Raw genomic sequence first — 6506 nt, 5'->3', positions numbered from 1 at the left:
TCCGGGAATCGACTCTATGTTGGTTTTTAGGCCTCTTTTAGGGTTAGTTTTCCATCATCTTTCGTATCTGCTAGGCTCAACTACGCGTAGGATGTTCCGGTTATACGGTGAAAACCCTAAACTGTCGTAGATCGACTTAGCTTAATATTAATGAAGCAGGACACCCATGTTATTGCAAGATCTAACATGAACCATGGGTCAATCGGCTCCTTGAGCCGATGAGCAGGGTAACCTGAGAGCCGATCGAGGCTCATTTAATGTTTACGTGTCTACCATGCAGGAAACTAATCGAAGCGATCCAACACCTCCCTGACCAGGTATAGGTCAGGTGGCACGCCCTTGCGACCGTCGGGACGTGTGCCAGAGCATTGCGGGACGACGTCGAGGGACCAGGGCCCACCAGCAGTCTTGGAAGCCTCCCGGCTCTTCGTGTTGCTCGCCGCTGCTCGCCGGTGGGTTTTGGCAGGCAACAGTGATATATCTGGCTCCAGCTCTTAGATGTATATGTTGTTGGTACTGTTGGTGTTGCTTCTCCTCCCTACTATGATTGCTCCTCCTAGCTCCTAATCTTGGTTGCTCTTGCTCTATGAGATCATCTTGGCTATATTTTTACATGTCGAGTGATTTTGGTGGATGTTGTGGATATTCCAATGGCTTTTGCTAGCTATCTTGGTGATGAATTGGGATGTTCTACTAGTTTAATGGACGAACTAGATGAAGTTGTGGTGTTGTTGTGGTTGTTGTCGATGAAAAACTTGTGTTGCTATCAATTTCATGTTATAGAAGGATCTCCTGCTTGGCCAAGTGACATGTGCACTATGACTCTTATCTTGCCTTTGGTGTGAACTGCTTCGAATTAGGGTTGCTGAGGTTCCAAGCAACCCTTGATCAACTCAGCTTTGGGATGTTTATCCTAACTTCAATTTGAATTTGAATGCCATTTGGCATTCCACTTGTCCTCTTTGTTTGTCTGAATGTGTGCAGGTTATTCAAGAACCAAGAATACAAGATGAAGTGAAGGAACACTAGGTAGGTTTTAGACTTAGGTTTTCATTTTCAGTTTTGAAACTTGTAATTTTCCTATTTATTTATTTGTTGTTGTAATATCTATGGGATATTGTAAAGACAATGTAATGTGTGTGTCCAGAGATATAATAATGTGCTACTGTCACCCGCTCCTTGCTGTGGATCGCTGCCCACGGGCCCCACCCACCGGCACCGGCGCGCTGTGGCTTGGCGGTCAACGTGCTGCATGTGTGCACCGCACGGGGCCTGGGCTGCCGCTAGAAAGAAAATAGCAACACACTCCCTGCTCAGTTACTCACCGTGCAATTGTCAATAAAAATTACTTACCGTGCTTAGTTTGGCGTCAAAGTTTTTCTAAAACCAAACTATTGTGAAACTCTAGTATTTTCTATCTAGACAACAAATACTTTAGTTTTGGAAGACCTCTTTTATCTATACCGCAAAATTAGTGTGGTTTTGTGAAAAAATGAAATATAGAAAAATGTAGTTTTTTCTGAAACCAAACACCTTAAAGTATTAAATACCACGGTATTTTCAGAAACCAAAGTATTCTTAAAATATTTTGAAAAAACGTTGCTGCCAAACGCAACCTAAAGCTTTTATTTGCCTAATGTCACTGCGCGCAGCAGGCCATCAGCGGTCTATTCGAGCCTATCATCATTATATTTTTTTGGCTTCATTGCGTGATGACACTATTTTCATGCGCAAACCTCCTGAAAAAAAACATTGATGTAACAATGTCAAGCCATAATGTGGGAACAATGAGTGTTGATTTTATTTGGAATGGAGATATTTACAACTAGCATAACCAAAATTAAATAGTGAATGCAGGCCATCCCGGTGGGAAGATTTGGCCTCTATGTTCATGCTTGCGTGTATTGGGATTGCTATTTGGAAATAAGGGTTGAAATTAAATTACCTTCCCTAATCCTGATTTTTTCGATCTAACCATTCCAGCTGCCGGCAAATCTCTCGCGTTATCATCATGCGTCACCTTAGCCATTCTAGTCGGCGGCAAATCTCTCGCGTTGTCGTCATGCCGCAGCTCAGCAATTCTAGCGTGGCAAATCTCTCACGTTGTCGTCATGCGGCAGCTCAACCATTCTAGTTGGTGGCAAATCTCTCGCGATGTCGCTATGCGGGAACTCAACCATTCTAGCTGCGGCAGCTTAGTCCCCGCCTTCATCAATGCCGACGTTTCGTTCTCCGCGTCGGCATCCAATGCCTTGGCCTTTTTAAACGTGGCCTCCGCAGTGCTCACGAATAAACTCCCCCCACCCCCCAACCAACGCATCATCGCCGTTTAGCCAGGATGACTCGCCGCCTAGCCACCACCTACTCTATGTTGGGATACAACGGCCGCACGGTGCCTGCGCCTGCGCCTCCGGAGCAACGAGGCCGAACTGGTGGAGCACGTCCTCCTCGAAGCGAAGTTTGAGGCTGAGGCGGAACGCATAGCGACCGAGGAAGAGCAGCAACCCGCGGCCGATCCGGAGCAGGCAGCGATACTCGAGTCTTGCAGTCTAGCGCATGACCAGAGGAATGCTGCCCGCACCCTGGAGCAGGCTAACCAGCAGCTACTCCAACGCGTCATGGCGGTCTCCCGCGAGCGGCTGCCTACGGAGGAGGCTGGGAGGCTCCTCATGGAGGCTGAGTGACAGAAGATCCTTGAGTTAAACGCTCGGACCCTCGCTGAGGAAACCCGTCACGAAGATGAGCGTCTCGCCATGAACGCTGAGTCCACCGTGAGGCGGCGGTTCGCTCTGATCCAGCAAGCTGCCTCTGCTCCGTCCTCACCGCCGACCGCCCCGTACCGGCAGTGGTGCGAGCGCATGTCTCAGGCGAAGAACGACGATGAAGTTGGGCCATCGAGCCCGCCTACCGACGACGAGTAGGGTTATTTGTCTTTTAAATTCAGATGCTTTTCATTCAAACATGTAAGGAATTTGAATAGAAACCTCAATTTGTATCGTGTTTTCATTTTTTTTTACATGGATTCATGTTCTGTGGCCAACGAGCCGAAATGGTCTCAGCCGCTGGACACGCTGGCCTGGCCCGCTGGATCGCCTTTTATCCGCGGGCCGATCCAAACAAATAGAAACGAATTGTTTGGGTCGCCGTTTTGGGTCGGCCCACCGCAAATGCCTTTTACATCTAGCTAGCCTGGTTTGTACGTGCATTCCGTTGCCAGCATATACACAAGCACGTGGTGGTAGCCATTGCAGGATTAGTGTATAATGCCAACCTGACATTTGTCGTGAGAGCTAGCTCCACCGGCGCGTGCAGCCACCACGCGAAGATGCAAGCGTGCCACACACGCCAGCCACAGAACCGCCACGTGTGTAGCTAGCCGCCGGGTATCCACGTACGTCGGCGTCCGCCCGAGAGACCGACACAGGCTTCGAGGATGAACCCGGAACAGGACGAACGTTCGATCGTCAGTTCTCTCTCAAAAGGAGAAGCGGCCTCGTCAGCGTGTGCAGCCCAGAGATATAACGCTGTCGTCACACGCTCCTCGCTGTGGCTTCACGGTCAACGTGCGGCGTGTGTGCGCGGCTGCCGCTGGAAAGAAAACAGCAACACACTTTACTCACCGTGCACAGTACGTCGCATAAAGCACTCCATGGCTGATGTCACTGCAGCCGGTCCGTTCAAACCGATCGTCATTTTGCTTTGGCTTCATTGTGTGATGACACTCTTTTCAGGCGCAATATATCCTCGTGAAAAAAAAACATTGCTGTAACAATGTCTATAAGCTAGAGCGGGAACAAGATTTGGAATGCAGATTTATACAAGTATCATAACCAAAATTAAATGGTGAGTGTAGGCCTCTTTTTTTCATGCTTACATGTACTGGGATTATTTGGAAACCAGGGTTGAAATTAAATTACCTTCCCTAATAGAGACTCCATCTAACCATGGTAATTTTTTCGGTTTATGAAAATTTTGAAACCAAAAGTGGAGCATTCATGCACCATGCTAGAGAAGAAAGACACTCTGCATTTTATAATTTAAGTTGTTTACGCACTTCACAAAATCAACAACGCACAGCCCGTCGCCACGTTATCATGGACTCGCAAAATAACGGGCCCAAAATGGTCGGACAAGAACAACCTAGCTAGCCATTGTACCTGACACCAGCTTCCCCATCACGTATCACAAATATCTTGGATTTGGAAACTACGTAATGCTATCAGTGGAAAATCTCTCGCGTTGTCGTCATGCGGCAACCCAGCCATTCTAGCTGGCGGAAAATTTCTCGTGTTATGGTCGTGCGGCACCTCACCCATTCTACCCGACGGTCTCTTGCATTTGTCATCATGCAGCAGCTCAGCCATTCTAGCTGGCGGCAAATCTCTCGTGTTGTCGACATGCGGCAGCTCAACCATTCTAGGTGGCGGAAAATCTCTCACATTGTCGTTGCGGCAGCTCAGCCATTATAGCTGGTGGAAAATCTATCGCGTTATCGTCATGCGGCACCTCAACCATTCTAGATGGCGGCAAATCTCTCGCGTTGTCGGCATGCGGCAGCCTAGCCATTCTAGCGGACAAATCTCTCGCGTTCTCGGCATGCGGCACCTCAGCCATTCTAGCTGGCGGTAAATCTCTCGCGTTGTCGGCATGCAACAGCTCAGCCATTCTAGCTGGTGGAAAATCTCTTGCGTTGTCGGCATGAGGCAGCTCAGCAATTCTAACCGGCGGCAAATCTCTCGTGTTGTCGGCATGCGGCGGCTCGGTCATTCTAGCCGGTGGCAAATCTCTCGCGATATCGGCATGCGGCAGCTCAGCCATTATAATTAATGCCATGATTGCCCTCTAATGCTTTCCATAATTTTTTTGTAGCCATTAAATTTACACTCGGTCTTTTTAAACGTGGCCTCCGCTGTGCTCACCACCAAACTCCTCCCCCAACACATCATCGTCGTGTAGCCAGGATGCCTCGCCGCCTGGCCACCACCTACTCTATGTTGGGATACAACGGCCGCACGGCGCCTGTGCCTACGCCTCTGCCTTCGCCTCCGCCTACGGAGCTGGAGCTGGAGCCCGAGCCTTCAGACATCTTCGCCCTTGGCCTCGACGAGGCCGAGCTAGCGGAGCGCATCCTCCTTGATGCGAAGTTTGAGGCCGACGCAGAACGCGAAGCGGCTGAGGAAGAGCAGCAACCCGCGGCCGATCTGGAGCAGGCGGCGATACTCGAGTCTTGCCGGCTGGCGCACGACCAGGGGAACGCTGCCTGCACCCTGGAGCGGGCTGACCAGCAGCTCCTCCAACGCGTCATGGCGGTCTCCCGCGAGAGGCTGCCTACGGAGGAGGCTGGGCGGCTCCTCATGGAGGCTGAACGACAGAGAATGCTGGAGCTAAACGCTCGGGCCCTCGCCGAGGAAACCCGCCGCGAAGATGAGCGGCTCGCCATGATCGCCGAGTCCATCATGAGGCGGCGGTTCGAGATGATCCAACAAGTCGCCTCTGCTCCAGCCTCACCTGCGACCGCCCGGTACCGGCCCGGCCGGGAGAGCATGGCTCGGGCGAAGAATGACAGCGAAGCTGGGCCATCGCGCCCGCCCACCGACGGCGAGTAGGGTTATTTGTATTTTAAATTCAGTTTCTTTTCATTCAAACATGTAACGAAATTGGAATAAAATCGCACTTTGTGCCGTGTTTTCATTCTTTTACATGAACTTGTTGTCCGTGGGCAACGAGTCGAAATTATCAGCGTGAACCAAATGAGTCAGCCGCTGGACACGCTGGCCTGGCCGGCTAGACCGCCTCCCAAATTCTGACCGCGAGCCGATATAAACGGATCATTTAGATAGCTATATTGGGTAGGCCCACTGAAGATGCCCTTACATCTATCTAGGCTGGTTTGTACAGTACACCCCATCACAGGACAATACTTAACTGCAGTCCATTTTGTAGCTTTGCCAACATATACACATGTACGTGGTGGTAGCCATTGCAGGACCAGTGTAAAATGCCAACGTGACATTTGTCGTAAGAACAAACAACACTCGAGGATGCAAGCGTGCCCCACATGCCAGCCACAGAACCACCACGTGTGCAGCGAACCGCCGGGCATCCACGTCAAGATGCGACCAAGCGGCGTCCGCCCAGGAGAGACCAGACCGGCGCCACAGCACAGCCCTCGAGGATGATCCCGGAACGGGACGAACGTTCGATCGTCAGTTCTCTCTCAAAAGCAGAAGCGTCCTCGTCAGCGTGTGCAGCCCAAAGATATATGCTGCCGTCACACGCTCCTCCCTGTGGCTCGCTGCCAGCAGGCCCCACACACCGGCACCGGCGCAATGTGGCTTGACGGTCAAGGTGCGGCGTGTGTGCGCGCGGCCGCGGCCGGGGCTGCCGCTGAAAACAAAACAGCAACACACTCCCTGGCCAGTTACTCACCGTGCACAGTACGCCGGTACAGCTTTCTTTTTTCTTGGCTGATGCTGCCAAAATTAAATAGTGAATGCAGGCCATCG

Source organism: Lolium perenne, chromosome 7 (assembly GCF_019359855.2).
Source record: "Lolium perenne isolate Kyuss_39 chromosome 7, Kyuss_2.0, whole genome shotgun sequence".
NCBI classification, from domain to species: domain Eukaryota; kingdom Viridiplantae; phylum Streptophyta; class Magnoliopsida; order Poales; family Poaceae; genus Lolium; species Lolium perenne.
Note: the sequence above shows the minus strand (reverse complement) of the source record.